Raw genomic sequence first — 21337 nt, forward strand, 5'->3', positions numbered from 1 at the left:
AATGGGGAGGGGAGTTTCAGACCTGGGAACCAAATTTGGCCATCTAGGCCTCTGGTCCTCAAGACTCTCCCAAAGACGCACCCTCACCAGCCCTGCTTTGCTTCCTTCTGAGAGCCAGTGTGGTGTAGTGGTTAAGAGTGGTAAACTTGTAATCTGGTGAACCGGGTTCGCGTCTCTGCTCCTCCACATGCAGCTGCTGGGTGACCTTGGGCTAGTCACACTTCTTTGAAGTCTCTCAGCCCTACTCACCTCACAGAGTGTTTGTTGTGGGGGAGGAAGGGAAAGGAGAATGTTAGCCGCTTTGAGACTCCTTTGGGTAGTGATAAAGCGGGATATCAAATCCAAACTCCTCCTCCTCCTCCCCCTCCCCCTCCTCCTCCTCCTCTTCTTCCTTCTTCTGGAGTGTGTTTGCCTGGCTCGAATACATCCCTGATCGCTCTGATATTTTTATTATTTTATTTTATTTTATTTTATTTTATTTTATTTTATACTACCCTTCATCTGCAGATCTCAGGGTGGTCCATAACATAAAATGACAATAGAAAAACCCCAAAATACATAGTAAAAGTAAGAACACAGAAACATTCTTTATTTGAGTCCAAAGACCCACAAAAACATTTTCAAAAGCAAAATAAAGCAGAAATACAGGGAAAGGGTTGCAAGGTGGTTGGTATGTTTTATCCAGAGCATATAGGTTTCTGTTTCTAAATACTTCTAAGAGGAACTAAGCCACAACCAGGGTAGTATCATTTGACATACCTCCAAGGAGGTACTTAAGGTGAAAGGTTTCGGATTTTCCAGTTAAGATTACCAATAGGGGTTTAATTATTTGATCCCTGGCTTGTTTGAACTGCTCACAGTGTAGTAGAATATGCTTCACAGAGACAACACCCTGAGAACATGAGCAGAGCCTATTTTGATAGGGAATACCAGACAGTCTGCCGTTTAGTACTTCTGATGGAAATACATTTGGTCTAGCTTGGGTGAATAATCGGCAATAGTTATGTACAGACAGATTCATGAAATATGATGGTAACTGAAAATCATGGCCATGGTGGATTCCAGATGCAAACAGTCCACAGGTTACATAGGATCTAGAGTGAAGATCACTGTGTGAAATATCCCATAACCTCTGCCTCAGGGATTTAAGGGCAATATCATAGCCCAGATAATGTAAAAAAGATGGTGAAAGACCAGTCGAGGAGGCTTTTCAGGCCATAATTTTCTATCATGAGCTCATAGACTCCTCATAGGTTAGATGTAAAAGTAACCCCTTCCCCAGGACAAATACTTTTAAAAATTAAGAACAGCAGCAAACCAATAATTCCCTAATTTAAAAGGGCATCAGATGTCAACCATCCAAAGGCCTGGTTGAAGAGGAGCATTTTTGCCTGGTGCCTAAAGGTGTACTGTATAATGAAGGCACCAGCAGAACTTCCTTGGGGAGAGCATACCACAAATGGGGAACCACTGCAGAAAAGTCCCGTTCTTGTGTTGCCACCCTCCACACCTCTCCTGGAAGAGGTACACAATATGGATAGAGGCAGCCCTTGAAGTATTGCAGTCCTGAGCAGTGGCAGAGCTTCATGCTCCGGCACTGGGGGGCGGAGAGCAGATGGGGGGGGCTGGCAGGCATCCCAGGGCCTGACATGCATCATGGGGGTGTGGTGCACCACCTGCAGGGACGTGGCACCCAGTGCGGGTGGGGGGGGCAGCCGCAATGGCACCCCTCCAGGATCGCGCTGCCAGGGGCAGTGCACTCTCCCACACTCCTCTTCCTCCATCAGTCGTCCTGAGCCATTTAAGGCATCTGTTGGTCACTGTGAGAACAGGATGTTGGATTCGATTGGCCACTGGCCTGATCCAGCAGGCTGTTATGTTTTTACGACTCTAGACCACCCAGGTGAATCACAGTGACTCTGGTATGAGGAAAGTGCACCCACCACAGTGTTTGCTGCTACTGCTGTCACCCTTAAGAAAAGAAAAGAATATCTCTTCCATATCTCATCTCTCAACCTTAATCGCTATGTTCCCATCTCTGAAATGGACAGATGGTTTTGGAAGGCCTTGATTCCTTGATGTTATGTTAAAATGTATGCAGGATTTGAAATATAGCAGCAGATGAGAAGAGGTGGTTTAATAATTTATAATTAATGTATATAGTGGGTAAAATATAAGTAGTATTAGCAGCTTTATAAGTTAAGAAAAGAACGCCATGGAAGGGAGGATGGGAAGTCAATGGATATGAGGTATATGTTTTGATGGTTGTTTTTTAAAAAAATGTAAAATTTGAAAAGCTAATAAAGATGCTTTAGAAAAGAAAGTATACAATCAGAATTCAGCTAAAACGCCTGCTGGAATAAAAATGAAAAGTCTTCAGGAGGCATCGCAAAATCAATTGGAGGGGGGAGTGGGGAGCAAGTATCTGTCTGACCTCAACTGGAAGGGTATTCTCCAAAGAGATCCAATGTGGTGTAGTGGTTAGAGTGTTGTATTAGAACCCAGACAGACCAGGGTTCAAATCCCCACTCAGCCATGAAGCTCACTGGGTGACCTTGGGACAGTCACTAACTCTCAGCCTAACCTACTTCACAGGGTTGTTGTGGGGATTAAATAAGGATGGTGAGAGCCTTGTACGCCCCCTTGAGCTCCTTGGGGGGGGGAAGGTGGGATATGAATGTAATAAAGAAATAAAATGGAGGGCCAAAATTTAAAACACAGGGCCCCTGTGGATATGAGCCTTGCATTCCAGTTATGGAGGACCACAAACAAAGGCTCCCTCAAAGATGTCTGTGACCAGACCATCAGGATCAAACAATTCTTGAGGCTGTTACCATTAATAGGAAGATATTTTAACATAAGTACATATTAATAAGTACATAATGGTAAAGGTAAAGGGACCCCTAACTGTTACGTCCAGTCATGGATGACTCTGGGGTTGCGGCATTCATCTTGCTTTACTGGCCGAGGGAGCCGGTGTACAGCTTCCGGGTCATGTGGCCAGCATGACTAAGCCGCTTCTGGCGAACCAGAGCAGCACACGGAAACACCGTTTACCTTCTCACCTGAGCAGTACCTATTTATCTACTTGCACAACTGCGAGGTTGGCAGGAGCAGGGACTGAACAACAGTACATATAATTATAAATAAGTGCATAGTAATAAGTAATACTTAAAAGTACACATTGCAAAGAAATTTTGCTGCAGAAACACAAGCACCCCCCCCCCACACCAATTTATAACCCTTGTAGCTTTTTGCGAACCAGAGTACCAACTCAGTTTTGCTGCAGCTCCTCTCTGCCGCTTCCTCAGCGTTCTAGTGAATGTGGTTCTGCACTGGTTCTGGCAGAGGTGTAGTTAAACACTCTTTCTTGAATAGGTCTCCACCAATATGGAGAATGATGCAATTACCGGGGAGTGGAGCCATCTAGCTGCCTGCAACCTATTAACAAAGGTTTTGTGGTTTTCTGGAGAATCTCAGCAAAGGAAAGCAACGCCTGCAAACCACTCTTTGCCAGAGTCGGAATAAGGGTGGAGAGATTATATGTACTGTTTCTGTTTCCTTTTGCCCTCTTGGAGACCTTTTGTAATCTCCATTTAAGGTGTGTGTGTTTTAGGAATGGCTTTAGAGTGTCTCTGGCTTAGGAGCATAGGTTTTAAAAGAGTAGTACATTTAATTTCCCTGTAGCTTTGAGGTTAAATCTGTTCCACATTGAAAGGGCACTCCAGAAAAGAAAGTTGCTGTATGTGATTTGAGAACTGTATGTGTCAAGGAGAGATCTGGAACACAAAAGAAACTGATCTTTTCAGGCCAGAATTGCAGCTACTGAGAGGTCCATAGCTCAGAGGTACAGCACATGCCTTGCTTCATTTGCAGAAAGTTCCAGGATTCAGTCTCTGGTTTCTCTGCATGTTGTTGTTGTTCAGTCGTTCAGTCGTGTCCGACTCTTCATGACCCCATGGACCAGAGCATGCCAGGCACGCCTATCCTTCACTGCCTCTCGCAGTTTGGCCAAACTCATGTTAGTAGCTTCAAGAACACCATCCAACCATCTCATCCTCTGTCGTCCCCTTCTCCTTGTGCCCTCCATCTTTCTCAACATCAGGGTCTTTTCCAGGGAGTCTTCTCTTCTCATGAGGTGGCCAAAGTACTGGAGCCTCAACTGCATAGGCCTCAGTAAAACTCATGCCTGAGACCCTGGACAGCCTCTGCCAGTCAGTGCAGGCAATACTGAGCTGGATGGGGGGTTAATGTTCAGACTCAGGATAAGGCAGCATTCCATGTTCCTGGATCTGCCAAGCTGCGGCTTTAAATGCACCAGCAGAAGACATGGAAGGATGGTGGAGCTTTCTTCCATAGAGCTATTTTATTGGGCTGCGAAACCTTTTGATCAAACTTGCAAATGGATCTCCTGAGCTCTTGGGATTTTGAGAACACAGGCCTCACATCTTGTTTATTTAAACCAGTGGTGTCAAACCTATGTCACCCTGAGGGCCACATTCCTTCTGGGAGCCGCATGTCAATGGTAAGCAGTGGGCATGGCCAGAGGCAGAACATGAGTGGAGCAATGGAGGATGTCACTTATTGGTGTACGGTAGGCTACATTCCAGCCACACGGAAGCCAGAGGTTTCTACAGCTTCATGCGCACCTACCTCTCTTTATCATCTAGGCAAGCAAGAGGCATGATCATAGTTCAAAGCCACATTTCAGCCTGGTAGATGCCCTGTACAAAGTGTGTGTCAATTCCAGAGAAAACCCTAATGTGGAAGAACTGTGAGGTATAGTGTGGTTATATGATAACCTAAACATTTGGATGTTCCGCTCCCAAACTATGAAGAAGAAGACGAGGAGGAAGAATTTGTAAGGATAAGCCATGTTGCGCTGGATCTTGAGCAATTCGTTTACAACTCCCTGCGGCTTAAAAAAAAAAAAAAAAAACCTACTGCATACCAAACCCCATTGTATTCACAGTATTTGTAGTTGGCATTATTTCTTTTGCCACAGTAAGGTGCAGAAGATCCCATTAATGGTGCTTTTCACAACTCAGTAGAGCATGAATAAAATGCAACTTGTCAATAGTGATTACAGCTGCTGTAGCAATGGGTGAATTTTGGAGCAAGTGTTCATCTCCAATACCTTGTCGCAAGTAACAGCAGAACACATTGTGGATTACCATGGATCCATCCACCACTGTTGCACAAGCACTGCTTAATTTCAGACTATTCATTGGCAGAAAAGGATGTTCTTCTGTGTTATGTGCAAAGAAAGAAAATCCAGATGGCTAATTAATTTCTACATTTTAAAGAGATAATTTACTGTTTTAAAGGTAGAAGCATTTAATAGTTCAGTTGTGTCACAGTACTGTGGCAGGCTGCCACAATCATTTCCCCAGGGAACAATATAAGCAAAAATTATTAAAAGTCCACCCAGCCAAGGCATGCAAAATCTCATTTGTCTGGAAAGTGCTTTCCCCCACAATCTCCTTTCTGTCTTTCCACAGTGCTTCTAGGTCTCATGCTTACACTGAGAATCTGCAATCTCACAGCAGAGACAAGTTTCATTAAAATTCCCTTAAAGTGACTCTAGCTTCTTGTGTGCTGTTTTGTGTGAAGAACTGCAATGCTCTTTCCAAAGTCTAGGAATCCGTTTTCTTTAAATTGATTGAAAGGGCTTGCAGGAAAATGGACTTACATTTGAATTTCAATATTCTTGTGCAGATGTGTGCTGCTTGTAGTGCATTTCTGGTCCCTCATTATTGGGGAGGGGAGATGAGTGAGGAAAAGGGTTGATGAAAGAACTAGGTGGGAGGCACAGCAGTTACAGCTTTTGTTGCTTGGAAGCTTTAAAAGGCTGGCAGGATCTCCGGGTTGCAGCCCTACCCACAAGTATATTGTTAGAATTATTTATAATTTACTTTTCAAAGCTGAAGGTACTTCAGGAGTTCCTTTTATAAATGCCTTCTTCTGTAAGATACAGAACTGGCTATGATGTTGGATGTGGTGCATGTGCAATGGGCCCTACATGGGGCTACCTTTGAAGGTGACCCGGAAACTACAATTAATCCAGAATGAGGCTGCTAGACTGGTGACTGGGAGTGGCCACCAAGACAATATAACACTGGTCCTGAAAGACCTACATTGGTTCCCAGTGCGTTTCCAGTACGTTTATGGTGCTGGAGGAGACTCTTCTCAAAGAAATCAGCCCTGAGTGCTCACTAGAAGGACAGATCCTGAAGTTGAGGCTCCAGTACTTTGGCCACCTCATGAGAAGAGAAGACTCCCTAGAAAAGACCCTGATGTTAGGAAAGATGGAGGGCACAAGGAGAAGGGGACGACAGAGGATGAGATGGTTGGACAGTGTTCTCGAGGCTACTGGCATGAGTTTGGCAAAACTGCGAGAGGCGGTGAAGGATAGGCGTGCCTGGCGTGCTCTGGTCCATGGGGTCACGAAGAGTCGGACATGACTGAATGACTGAACAACAACAACAACAATGTTTCCGAGCACAATTCAAAGTGTTGGTGCTGACCTTTAAAGCCCTAAATGGCCTCAGCCCAGCATACCTGAAAGAGCATCTCAACCCCCATCGTTCAGCACTGAGGTCCAGCGCCAAGGGCCTTCTGGCAGTTCCCTCCCTGCGAGAAGTGAGGTTACAGGGAACCAGGCAGAGGGCCTTCTCAGTAGTGGCGCCTGCCCTGTGGAATACCCTCCCATCAGATGTTAAGAAATAAACAACTATCTGACTTTTAGAATACATCTGAAAGCAGCCCTGTTTAGGAAAGTTTTTATTGTTTTTAATATTCTGTTGGGAGCTGCCCAGAGTGGCTGGGGAAATAAATTATTATTATTATTACTATATTTCCAAAGCCCACCTGAGAACTGTTATTATGCTAGCCATCTGGAGGAGCCTCCAAAAAGGGGGAAGTCTGCAGGTTTTTTATGAAGCTACTAAAGCTTGAGATGTTGAGGTGGTGGTTCTGCTCTTACTTTGCAAGGCCATTTCCAGAGAGTGGCAACGAGGACTTCTTTGCCCCGTTGCAGTTGTGCTGTGGAGTCTCACAAAGCTCCATTGTGCCCCCCTGTTGCTTAAGATCTATATGAAGCCACTGGGAGAGATGGTTGGAGGATGTGGGGCATGACATCATCAACAAGTAGTTTGTAGATGGAGAGAGAAAAGGACATGGGGCTAAGTTGGTCTCAGTAAGTTTTCTGATAGTACTAATGCCCCCCACCTTGAAATCTGATGGGGAGGAGCAAACATCTGAAGCTTTTGAGCTAGACCCTCTGTCTATGCCCAACCTATACATCTGTAAATGTAAACATTACAAAATACCATTAGATCTGCTGTGATCTGTCTCCCAACCAAACCTGTGTACAGTGGTACCTCAGGTTACAGACGCTTCAGGTTACAGACTCCGCTAACCCAGAAATAGTACCTCGGGTTAAGAACTTTGCTTCAGGATAAGAACAGAAATCGGGCAGCAGCGGTGTAGCAGCAGCGGTTGGCCCCATTAGCTAAAGTGGTGCTTCAGGTTAAGAACAGTTTCAGGTTACGAACGGACCTCCGGAACAAATTAAGTTCTTAACCTGAGGTACCACTGTACATGCTGCACCTATAGAATTCTCACCACTTGGAGAACTGGGTTAAGCATAACAAGTGTCCTGTTTGGCTCTGATCAGATGTGCTGTACGGTACTCAAGATGCTTCCCTTTCCAGGCTGAAAAGATCAGTGGTACTGTGTCATCTATGAAATACTGGCCATGCTGGGGTGGGGGTGGGGGTGGGGGTGGGGTGGGGTGGGGGGTAGCAGACAGGGATGGGAAGCTCTGGATCCAGTATGGTGGAGGATTTCAGGTGGACCCAAAAAGGAATGCTGTTGAGCCCACAGACCCTGAACCGTCAGCAGAATTGCACATTTTTTGTTGTTGTTGTTCAGTCGTTCAGTCGTGTCCGACTCTTCGTGACCCCATGGACCAGAGCACGCCAGAGAGCTTTTTAAATTATTGTTTTTTATTAAAATATTTTCTTGTGTGACCAAAGTACATACAGCATCTCTGCTTTCAGTTCATAGAGTCTTTTGTACAGCTAAGTTACATTCAATGTGAGACACTACAGTATATGAGGTATGAGGTATGAGGTTGGGGAATCGTTCATTCTTTTACAAAGTTCATTCTTTTACATAGGGTATGTGTGAAGTTTTCGTGTCAGCATCACGTGGCTAGGTTCTTTATCTATTCATTTATTAGTTTTCATTGGTGGTGAGAAAGATTGGGGAGCCCAGGGATGTACAGCTTTGATGGGTGTATGCCTGGGGGACTGATTTCCCCACCCTCACACATGTTGTGGGGTCAGTTGTTCGCATGTGAAAACTTGTTTCTGCACACAGATGTGGATTTAGGGGTTTTATCTGGTTCTTTGAGTTCCCTTTGTTAGCCCTTTTGCTTTTTTAAAAAGCCATGCATTGTTTTATTGCGCCGTGGGCCTGTGCTGCTATTACTAGATAAATGAAAGTGCTATAGGAAGGCATTGAAACCTATTTTCAAATTCTGCATGATATGGCATTTGCTCACCAGTGGCCAGATCTGTGCCTGTGGTTAATGCATTATCACAATTTGAGCATTCTGGGTGAGCTCCTAATCTGTAGCCAGAAATAACTCATGTAAAAGGAGGTAATCAGATCCTGGATTTCAGGTGAATACACAAGGCCACCTAGAGGCCCACTTGATGGCATGCAATTTCAGAGGGAAACTGTTGTCCAGGAGAAGCTGATATGTTTCCCCACTGCACTTCCAATCAAATACTGATTTTAAAGAATATCCTGTTTTCTCAAGAGTTGGATGACTTATACACATTAATCTGCAAAGCCAAAAGCTGCAAAAGGAAGGGAATTCACACTAATCACACCTTTGTCAACATTGTCAGTTGCATTGCAGGAGCTAACATTGTGGCTGGTGCACTTTTTATTAGTTGGACAGCTGACAACTCCCCCCATGTATATTAACAGCTCAATGCTATATATGTCTATTCTATATATGCCTATTGAAGGAGGAAAAGCCCCATTGATTTCACTGAGACTTACTCCCCAGGGTGGGGGTATAATATTGCAGCCCACAGCTTCTAGAAGCAGCTCTCCTGAGTGTCAGGCAAAGATAATTCCTTCCCATCATCTGCTATCTGTTCTTTAAAAAGGAAAACTGTAGATGCCAGAGGCTAAATCTAGGACCTTCTCTATGCAAGGCACGGGCTCTACCTCTAAGTGATAGTCTCTAGTTCAAAACCTACATCTGCACTGAAGTCTCCCAACCTCCAATCTCCCATCTGCAATATGGGGATAATAATATTGACCAATCTTTTAGGATTGCTGTAAATGGCATCACGTATATGAGATGCCTTGCATACTCAAAGAGGATCAGATTGTTGTTGTTGTTGCTGCTGCTGCTGCTGCTGCTGTTGCTGCATGCTCCAGAATCTGTGAGTGGCAAGAGACTCTAGGGGTGTTAGCACTTACCTAGGGTTTCATTTCCTTTTAATCTGAGCTCAGCGGAGTATCTTAAGTCGTATTTATTTATCTATCTATCTATCTATCTATCTATCTATCTATCTATCTATCCTCCTTTCGTCTGAGAATCACAGGGTGGTTTACAGTATAAAAACACAAAAATACATAGCATAATAACAAAGAAAACAGTAACACCCACACACAGTTTAAATGGTCACAGACTGTTTAATTAACCAAAGGGCCGGTTGAAGGTGAACTTTTTCACTTGGCTCTTCAAGTTATGTCATGAAAGCACCAGGGGAGATTCCCTAAGGAGAGCATTCCACAAATGGGGAGCCACCACAAAAAAGCCCCATTCTCATGTTGCCAACCTCCAGACCTCTCATGGAGGTGGCACATGAAGGAGGATGTTAGATGATGACCATAGCTGTCAACTTTCCCTTTTTTGAGGGAAATTCCCTTATTCCAGCGCCGTTTCCCAATGCAAGAAAAGGGAAGGTTGACAGCTATGGTGATGACTGCAGGTCTGGGTCAGTTCATATGGGGAAAGGTAGTCCTTGAGGTATTGCGGTCCTGAGCCATTTAAGGCTTCATAGTTCAAAACCAGTACTTTGAATTGGGCCTGGAAACTAATTTGCAGCCAGTGTAGTCAGGCCTGGGTTGATGCTATTTACTCAAACCGTCTTGCACCAGTAAGCAATCTGGCCTCTGAATTCTTCACTAGCTGAAGTTTCTGGACTGTTTTCAGAGGCAGCCCTATGTGTAATGCATTGCTGCAATCTAACCTAGAGGTTACCAGAACATAGACAACAGAAGTTAGGCTATCCCTGTCCAGTTAGGGGCCCACCAGCCAAAGCTGATGGAAGGCACTTCATGCCACCAAGGCCAACTGAGCCTCAGGTGACAGCAATGGATCCAGAAGGACCCCCAAGCTGTGTAGCCACTCATGCAGAGGGAGTGTAAACTCACCAAGAACAGTCAGCCTCCCATTTCAATACTGATACATTGAGTTGTGCTGAGGACAGACCAGAAACCAATGGCCATTGAATAATACCAGAACCACTCCCATCTTTAAAGGAAACAGGACTCTGGATAGGTGCAGGCACCCCCAAATTTTCTTGCTGCTTAAAGATTGGTGTGCATTCAACATCATGTATCCACATCTGCATTGCGATACTCCTCTAGACATCACAGAATTGCTTTTTCATTGGGCAGGTCTTCTCATAGCTGTCAACTTTTCCCTTATCTTGTGAGGAATCCTATTCGGAATAAGGGAATTTCCCTTAAAAAGGGGGGGAAAGTTGACAGCTATGGATCCTCTGCACCTTGTTCTGGGAGCACACACAGGGCTCACACCCAGCAGAGTTTTGTTAACACAGTAGCATATCATCCGAAGCATCAAATAGCTAGGCAGGAAGTTGCAACCTCCCTTTCTGCCTGTTCTTACAAAATGAAATGTGACAGCCACAAGGTGGAGCACACAGACCGGTGAATCAAGCAGCAATGTGAAGAACTACCTACCTAACCCACCCCAAAATCGGCAACAGGAAAAGTTCACCACTCATCCTTGGCTCCATATAGTAGCGTTTCAAAACATGAAAAGTATAAAGGAGAAGGTTAAAATTCAAATAAAGTTGGTGGGGGTCTATTGAGGCAGAGATTCCAGAAAAAAAACAGCCACAGACCACAGTTACAAAAACAAAAGGAAACCTATGGATCAATAGAAACTCATTGCTTTATAAGTTTTCATAGGCAATACACTGCTTTTGGCATAAAACAATATCTATTATATATGATAATAGCAAACTTAAGTCTCCAAGTGTCACTCCTTGTGTAACCAAAACTGCATCATCCATGCAGAAGGGGGGTGGACACAAGCAGGCTCAGGGGAACCCAAAAGATTGCAGAAGTACCCAAACAACTCAATAAGTATTAAATATATGCTCAGTGGGCATGGAGGGCTGACTGCTGGTGGTGGTGTGAAATCAAATAGTTGGGGGGTGGGGGTGGAATGGGATGACTTGGAAGAGAGCATGGCTGGCTGAAACCCTGAAAGGACACAGAGAGAGAGAGCATATTATTTGCCGTCAACCCCCTTGATTCATAGACTTCTATACCTGATAACATAGATACCGGTAGCTGCCTTCACAAGCTAATGCCACAGTAAATGAGTTACTTTATCCAATATCAAGATTCTGGGTATATCTAGGGTTGCCACTTCTGTTCTGGCAGAATACAGGGTGATTGGGTGCTAAAGTGACTTCAAATCAATCCATCACAATCTATTGCAGCCTAACAGGATGGCTCCTCTCGAATTTGTCACACATGCACACAATACACATTAAGAGAGAGAGAGAGAGAGAGAGAGAGAGAGAGAGAGAGAGAGAGAGAGAGAGAGAGACCTGAAATACAGGACAAAACTTTATCAATACAGGACATAACCTTTTGCATTGAAATACGGGACAATGCTGTATAATACAGGACAGGTGGCAATATCTGGCTCTGAGATGAATGGGATACATTCAGTCAGCACTGTGCAAAGATTTTTATAAATTTTCAACCTTGATTCCAGGCACGTATTACAAGTGTTAGGTAATTCACATAATTTCCATCTTCGTTGTCCAAAGCTTGCTAGCTCTCGTAATTATGTTGGTAACATGCTGTACTAGCAATGCTCAGATCATGTTCTCTCTGGTCCCATTCAAATTAAGGAATTGGGGGGGGGGAGAGAACATTCTGTAAACTGATATAAACTTAGTGTGTTTGTGAAAGAGAGCCAAAATCTGGTGAGAAGGGAGATGAAGGAAGGCTGATTGAGGACACACAGATATTGGTGTGTCCTCAGTCAATCATGATGGACTAGTTGAGGCTGGGCCATTAGGGCCAATGGGGCACTGCCAAAAATTTGTTCTTCAGAACAGCTTACTGTAGGGAAGGGGCCCTGTGGCCATTGGGACTGGTAGGTGGAAGGGAAAGAGACCAATGGTAGGTAGGGCCAGAACCAGCTGGCAGACTTCAGTTCCCAGCCCTTCAGCATGGTCAATGGTCAGAGATTCTGAGTGCTGCAAGAATGTAAGGAGAGCATGCCTGGATCGGGCCAAAGGCCCATCTAGTCCTGTTCTCACAGTGGCCAGTCAGATGCCTGTGGAAAACTTGCAAACTAGATGTGAGCATAGCATCCTTCTTCTCCCCAGTTGTGATTCCCAGTGACTGGTATAGAGAGGCATACTGCCAGTGCCTTTGACAGTGGAAGTAGAACCTAGCTATCATAGAATCACAGAAATGTAGAGTTGGAAGCATAGGCCCTGACTCCCAAAGGCCAAGGTCCCTTTGACCCTCCCAGTAAAATATTTGAGGGGGGCCCCATAGTTGATGGGCATTGCCATGCTTGAATCATGCCATGTGATCAATTATGTGTGATCAATTATTCAAGTTGGCACCCCTGGTTGGAAGGGATCCTGATGACCATCTATGCAATGCAGGAATATGCAGGTTAGGATTGAACCCGCGACCTTGGCGTTATCAGCGCCACACACCAACCAACTGAGCTAATGTTTAGCAGTCGTTGACAGCTTTATCTTCCACAAATAATTATAAAATAACCAGCACCAGGGCTCTGTTGTGTGGATTATGTGTAGTTAAACCCTCACACTGGAAGAATTGTCACAACCTGATGCCTGGAACAGCAAATGACTGAAAAGTAAATTCACAAAAGGTTTCCCTAGAGTGCTCACAAGCAGGGCAATTGGAAACATACTACTACTACAACAACAACAATTTTTTATTTACACCCTGCCCTTCCCTGCCAAACCGAGCTCAGGGTGGCTAACACCAATAAAATCACAACAAAAACATAAAACAATTCATTAAAAATACAGAATTAAAATTTAATTTAGACTGCAGCCTCATTTTTAAGTAGCCCACCAATCACACCAAAAGAATGAAACATCAGGGTTAAACTTAATAATAATAAAGTGACCCGTTATGAATTATTCTCTTAGGTTTTATGGATAGACTAATTTGCTTTTCATGGCCTGTTAACCTTCACCACCTACGAGACTACTCATGAAAGTGAACCCATGACTTAAAAAAAAAGACTGGAGGCAGACAAACATCCATTTAATCACCTGACAGGCCATTTTTTTTCTCTCACGGTGCAGCTGTTTTCTGACAGCCAAAGATGGAGGAGGGTCAGGCACTTGCTGGCATCCTCGAGCAGTTTGTGTTCCCAGAGGCAGGCAGTGAAAAGATGAATGCCATTCCTCACCTACGCTGGAAGAATTTGCTCATAAGGAAAAATACATAGAGAAGTAATTGCTGAAGTCAGACCATCAAATCGCCCAGCTGCTTGGGCCAAGCTGCTGCCTCATGTGCTTAGAGCATCTGCTTGGATGGCTTTCTTTGCCTGCATTCTATTTTTGGCATCTGTAACTGACCCATCAGCAAGGAAACAGCCCCCAAGGTATAGGGCGCAACATTTGTGTCCTGATTGGCATTGGTCTAAATGCCAAGGTTCAATTACAGAACCAATACTTGGTCACAATGCAGGTTCACAATCACTCACACATATGCCATTCTTTTTTCTTTTTTAAAGGTATTTTATTAAAGTTTTCTTGGTTTACAAAGGTATGCGCAATGTCTCTTTTTTCAAGTTACATTTTCCATAGGTCAGTTGCATTTGTTGAGATATTAGGGTTACATTAGGAAGAAAAAAGGGGGAAGAGGTGGAGGGGGCCATGGTGTGTGTGGGTTGAGTCGGGAGGCGATATTTCTTAATGTATGTGTGGGTATATGTGTCAGCGTCGTTTGTGCAGGTTCTCTTTGCTATTCGCTTGTGTTCCTTTGGTGGCGAGAGAAATTGTGGTTGGCCTAGGGTGCGGTTGTTTGTTTGTGAATGGCTGTGTTGAACTGTGTTTTCGTGTGTGAGTGGGGTGGGTGGGTGTTTTTGAATCAGGTTAGCCATATTGATTCATATGCTGTTGGTGGATTCTTGTCGTTGTCTTGTTGGGCTGTGTATGTGATGAAGGGGAGCCATACCGGACACATATGCCATTCTAAAAGAACATCTGGTGGACAGTGGTGGGGTTGTGCAAGCTACTCCTACCCCTGCTGATGATGTTTCAATGGCCACACACACAGCGCTGTCCACACATGCACTTTGAAAGGGCTCTACATGCTTGCAGGTGTACTACATAGAACTCCTCTATATGTAGGGGATCCCTGTCAGGATCTATGTGCATACATCAGAACACGTGTAGAGCATAGAACTCCTATATGCGAGGGGGATCCTCATGTAGAAGAGAGCTATATGCATACATTGATACAGTGGTACCTCTGGTTACATACTTAATTCGTTCCGGAGGTCCGTTCTTAACCTGAAACTGTTCTTAACATGAAGCACCACTTTAGCTAATGGGGCCTCCTGCTGCCGCTGCACCGCCAGAGCACGATTTCTGTTCTTATCCTGAAGCAAAGTTCTTAACCTGAAACGTTATTTCTCAGTTAGCAGAGTATGTAACCTGAAGCGTATGTAACCCGAGGTACCACTGTACATGCGTAGAACATGACCACCAGGTACATCAGCGGTAAAAGGTGGCGCTGTGGCCTAAACCACTGAGCCTCTTGGGCTTGCCAATCGGAAGGTCAGCAGTTTGAATCCCTGCAACAGAGTGAGCTCCCGTTGCTCTATCCCAGTTCCTGCCAACCTAGCATTTCAAAAGCACACCACTGCAAGTAGATAAATAGGTACCACTGCAGCGGGAAGGTAAACGGTATTTCCGTGCGCTCTGGCACTTGTCACAGTCCTCCATGCACCAGTAATGGTTTAGTCATGCTGGCCACATGACCCAGATAGCTGTCTGTGGACAAACGCCAGCTCCCTCGGCCTGAAAGCAAGATGAGCACCACACCCCCTAGTCGCCTTTGACTGGACTTAACCATCCGGGGGTCCTTTACCTTTTTTACCTTTACCTTACACCAGCAGTGGGGAGTGAGGCTAGGCTTTGTGCCCTGGAAAAAGCAAGCAAACCTGTACGTTGTTTCAGCAGGTGTGTGTGTGCAATCTGAACAAGTTGCCTGACAGCAAGTTTGAGAAGCTTCCAGAAGTTATATAAACTTTGCGAAAAGACTTGTCAACCATTGTAAATAAGAATGCTGTTAAGGCTATAGCTTCTTTGCTCCCAAATTTCTCACATACCCCCTCCACTGAATAGTACACTACATTCCACAGAGAGCTCTGCTGGGTTTAAAGGAATGAAAATATCCTGTTTGTTTGCTTACACCCCAGCTCTAAAACCAAACATGGAAGGGAGCCCTCTGGACTTCAGTGAAACTAGGCTCAACACAGGAGCTTCAATCCAGAAAATTTCAAGACAAAGTTCTACTCAGCTGCCATTGTAAAGTTTCCTATATGTTACCTGCAGCTATAATACCTTTTGCAAAACCATGGAGGTTGGCAAATACATCATGTAGTATAGAATGGATGAAGAAATTATGGGAATTCCCCACTATTAGTAAATTAACACATTACCTTAGATTTAGGGAACAAAAACTAAGAGCTTTTTGGTAAGATGGAATAATCTTACTGAGTACAGCAAAAGCAAATGGTTGTTACCAAACAAACCAATAATTTACAGAATGTATTAGGAGTTAGTGCAAACAGTTCTGATTTTATTATATATCAGCAATTTACCATGTTTGCCACAGGGCCGAGCACTCTGCTGGTATTTATTTATGTGGTGTGGTTTGTTTAAACTTGTAAAACTTGCAGAAGTTGTAGCCCTCGATAAAATTGTGTTGAGACAAGGATGCTTATAAGATAAAGAATAAAAGTTCTGTGAATTCAACAGTACTTAATATAGACTTGAACTTTTCGAACTACAGCTCCGCACAGAGCATAGTGCACTGCTTCTAAGACTCAGGGAGATTTTTTTAAAGTTTCTGACGCAGCATAGAAGATCACTGTTGTGAGGGAACATGATAACATAGGGAGAGCCCTGCTGGATCAGACCAAAGATCCATGTAATCCTGCAACCTCTTTTCCAGAGTGGCCAGTCAGGTGCCAATGGGAAGCCTGCAAGGAAGACATGTGGTCCCTCTTCTGTTGCTATTCAGTCACAACAGGCCTTCAATGGCAGCCTGCCAAGGGAGGTTCCATCTAGCTATCATGGCTAGCAGTAGGCTTGGAGAAACTTATCCTCCATGGCTACCAACCTCCCTTAACGCCAACTAAGCTGGTGGCCATCAACACATCCTGTGGCAGCAAATTCCCTGAATAAAATCTGTGTTCTGTGTGTGTGTGTGGGGGGGGGGGTTCAGTAGTAGTCTCACCTAGATATTCCCAGAACATAGACACCCAAAACCAGGCTATACCCACCTAATTGCCCCAGAGCTAAGCTGCCAGCCAAAGCTGGTAGAAGGCACTCCAACCTGCTTGTGTCTCCAGTGACAGTGCTGAAACCAAAAGTACCTTCAGGCTCAACACCTGCTCCTTCAAGGGGAGTGTAACCCAATCCAAAACAGGATGCAGTCCCAGTTACAGGTGGGTAGCCGTGTTGGTCTGCCATAGTCAAAACAAAATAAAAAATTCTTTCCAGTAGCACCTTAGAGACCAACTGAGTTTGTTCTTGGTACACGAAAGCTCATACCAAGAACAAACTCAGTTGGTCTCTAAGGTGCTACTGGAAAGAATTTTTGATTTTGTTTTGAGGATGCAGTCCATTCATCCGGACTGGGGAACCACCCACCAAAATAGTCTAGACTGAGCTTCCGTTTATTGGCTGGTGTCCATTACAGAGGTCAGACACAGATATTATTATTATTATTATTATTATTATTATTATTATTATTATTATTATTATTATTATTATTTGTATACCACCCTTCATCTGATTATCTTTATTTCTATGGGAGAACCTAACTTGGATGTGGAAACACCTTACCCCAAATCTCTTCCCCCAGTATGCTATTTGCTTTGGGGGTGGAAATATATAGGCATAATACAGGAGCTTAGAAGTCTTCAGCTTGGAAGTTCTCCTATCCATGTTTCTCTAATTCTGAATATGTACAGAGAAGCTGTTCCCAACACACTGCAGACCAAGAAAGGAATGGAAATACTGCATCCTCAGAGGCAGTCACTTGTTATATCAAGAACATCCACTTCATCTTGCTTGATTGAGACCTGGGGAAAGTCTTTGAGGAGTATTTCTTTTTTTGAGGATGTATATAACTCTTTTCAACAGAACCATAGTCAGTGCTTACAGTGCTTGCAACAATGCTGCTTGGAGAAGAAGAAGAAGAAGAAGAAGAAGAAGAAGAAGAAGAAGAAGAAGAAGAAGAAGAAGAAGAGGAGGAGGAGGAGGAGGAGGAGTTTGGATTTTATATCCCACTTTATCACTACCGGAAGGAGTCTCAAAGCGGCTAACATTCTCCTTTCCCTTCCTCCCCCACAACAAACAATCTGCGAGGTGAGTGGGGCTGAGAGATTTCAAAGAAGTGTGACTAGCCCAAGGTCACCCAGCATGTAGAGGAGCGGAGACGCGAACCCGGTTCACCAGATTAAAAGTCTACTGCTCTTAACCACTACACCACACTGGCTCTCACACTGGAGAGCTCTTTGATCAAGCAGTTTGGAAATCTTCAAAATAAATCTAAATTAAAAACAACCACAACTATGCACACACACACACAGCTGTGCAAACAGCCCTTAGTCCTCTGGCCTATTGCTGGGGCCGGATTATGTTTCCCTGCAGTTCTGCAATCTCTGGGCCACTGGTGGTTGCAGCGAGTAGAGCGTTCTTTCGGGCCCAAAGGGAGGTTGGAGAGCTTGCTCCCTGCAGCAACTTCTTCTCTGACTAATACTTGGGGTCGGAAACTTGGAGCAAAGCAAGGGCTTTCTTCAAAAAGGGACATGTACCCGTTGCCATGATGTTCTTACAGTGGTGGTGCCACTACCTGTAGCCCTCTAGCTCAGAGCGTGCTTGAATTCCAGCAGAAGGCTCCCCGAACTGTGTAGGCTTAAGAGGACTTAAGAGCACTTCCACATGTTTCACAATGAACCCAGATCAGACGAACGTCTCCCCATTCTGCCCATAAAGACACAAGCACTTTACTGAAGATGAATTCTGGCAACCCATTTAGCAGAACACTGGCTATTTTATTTTCCCTCTTACTTAAAGCCAAGTGAGAAAGTGCTTGGGCTTGATGCAGAGTACTGTTGGTGCAGGCCTAACTTTGAGAACATTCCCTCCACGTGAGTCAAACTGAGAAGCCAGAAGGGAGGGTTCATCTGTTTGTTGAGTTAGTTAGGTCTGACCTCGGAACTCCTCTGAGCTTCTGTTTCAGCACTAAAAAGGTTTTTAAAAAGAGAAAGGTAAAGGACCCCCTGGACAGTTAAGTCCAGTCAAAGGAGACTGTGGGGTTGCAGCGGTCATCTCGCTTTCAGGCTGAGGGAGCCAGCGTTTGTCCACAGACAGCTTTCCGGGTCATGTGGCCAGCATGACTAAACCGTTTCTGGCGCAACAGAACACCGTGATGGAAACCAGAATGCACAGAAGCACCATTAACCTTCCCGCCACAGCAGTACCTATTTATCTACCTGCACTGGTGTCCTTTCAAACTGCTAGGTTGGCAGGGGATGGGACAGAGCAACGGGAGCTCACCCCATCACGGGGTGATTGGCAAGCCCAAGAGGCTCAGTGGTTAGACCACAGCGCCACCCGTGTCACTAGCAGAGCAGTCAGAGGGTGATGGGAAGCAAAGGATGCCTGTGACAGTCGCACTCTTTCACTGAATCTTCTTTGATAAAATTTCTTGCTACATGGGGGGAGACTCTCTGGGTAAACAAAAGCATGAAGGAACTAGCAGAAAAACGCTGGTCTTGAATGGATCTAGTTTGGAAAGTTGTTTATATTTTATGACATTATGGAATGGAGTCGGGGTGTTTGAGGTGTTAAGGGATGGGTTGTACCTCTGGTGGGGGACACATTGTGCTACTTCTGGGGTAGTTTGTCCACCCTTGTTTCCCACCCTGCACTCATCTCTCACTTGTGGCTCCTAGAAGCTGTCAGTGTGCAATAGTGGCCACGACTTTGGAAGAGCTTTGACCAACTGGCTAAATCAAGTGAGGGTAGATGAGGGGTCTCAAACTCTCAGTGAGTTAGGGACCTCCCATGCTTGTGAAGGCAGGCTCGGGGGGGGGGGTGAGACCAATTGTGGGTCCAACGCTCCAGAAGGCAGTTTCCCTCTGCATGTGCTGTAGAGGGAAGTGAGGGGCAGGTGAGGCTCATCAACCTGGGAAGGTAGCCCATCCAGGAGAAAGAAAATTCTGATATCTAAGTTTACAGTACACGTTGACTCTAAGACTATCTGCTGAAGAAGAATTTTCGAAACAGGGCCTTGTCCTGGTGCATATACTTCATCCAACGTATAAACTTAAATAAATCCATCTATAGAAGAGACTATTTGAAACATTTGTATCATTTGAACCACTACCCAGTATTATTTTACTTCTGTGGCCTGGGTTCTTGCCCTTCTACTATTTTCACTTAAGGAGTAAACCCTGCACAACTTTGGAGTGTAGTCCCTAAGGCGGTTGGATGGCACCTTGTACATCTCCTTCTGGCAACTCCTGCAACCAAGCTGGTGTGAAACGCATTGCTCTGCTTTCCTTTGGCGAGGCCAAGAGGAGGGTATTGCTGTCTTGGTAACCCAGGACCTCCATACACACTGCCCAGGTTTGTGCTCCAGGGAGGTCACTTCAGTGCTGCTAATGCAGCAGTTTGACTTCACACATCCCCGCACACTCCATTGTTGGAAGATTCTGTTGGAAGATGAGAATAAGGAGGTATGCCACTGGGAACTGAGGGGTGACGTCTGATGGTTGCTCAATCCATCCATTTTAGCCAAGAAAGGTATGGGCATATGCACTGCATATTAAAAAAATATTTTTGCTGCCCACAGAATATAACATTCTAGCTGTGAAACAAATGTTCCCTCAAATTACTGCAAGTAATAAACAATTCAGTCAAGTTGCAGAAACTCAGGCACCTTGGCTGTAGTGCTGCATCTTTGTACTGTAGGCTACGGTTGGGTACAGTCTCTGTCTTTGGCTTCTGTCATATGCAGTAGTACAATAATAAGTATCATCCAGTTGTTTCAGTCTAAAGGTTCTTGTGCCATAAAGTAATCTATTTGTTGGTGTGACACAAGTGAAGTATTCACAACAACTGGCAGCTAAGCATTTGAGTTATTAAAGAAATGTACTACTTTATTTTGCAGTTTAACTGAATACATTTAAAATGATAAAAGCACAATTACATACACTTTTGCTAACCACCTAACAGAAGGCACTAAATAATAATTGCATAGACTTAATTTACAAGATTTAGCTTTCACAATAAAATGAGAGCTTATTTACAGTATATTGACATATGGCATAACATCAATTAATGGCCACAACGGTGTTGGCTTTCTTGCTGCTAGCAGTTTGTAAGCAATGAAATTAAATCCTTCCACTACCTTGGCCTATAGTGGAATTTGTCTCCCAAGTCCTCTGAGGATGCAAAATTCTGTTAATATGAATGGAATTATAAAACCCAAGACAACAATGCGGCTTGGCTTGGCTAACCTGAAAAGGCAGCACCATTCTGACACATTCAAAAAGTGTTGTTGGGAGAAGTGCCCCCCAGGTGATTGTCTTAAGATACAGTAAACTAAGGATGAGGAGCCTGTGGCCCTCCAGAGGTTGCTGGAACTTAATTCCTGATCACTGGTTACAATGGCTGGCGCCTATGGGAGTCCAACAATATCAGGAGGACTACAAACTTTCATCCTTGTAAGT

This window comes from Lacerta agilis, chromosome 3 (genome assembly GCF_009819535.1).
Source record: "Lacerta agilis isolate rLacAgi1 chromosome 3, rLacAgi1.pri, whole genome shotgun sequence".
NCBI classification, from domain to species: domain Eukaryota; kingdom Metazoa; phylum Chordata; class Lepidosauria; order Squamata; family Lacertidae; genus Lacerta; species Lacerta agilis.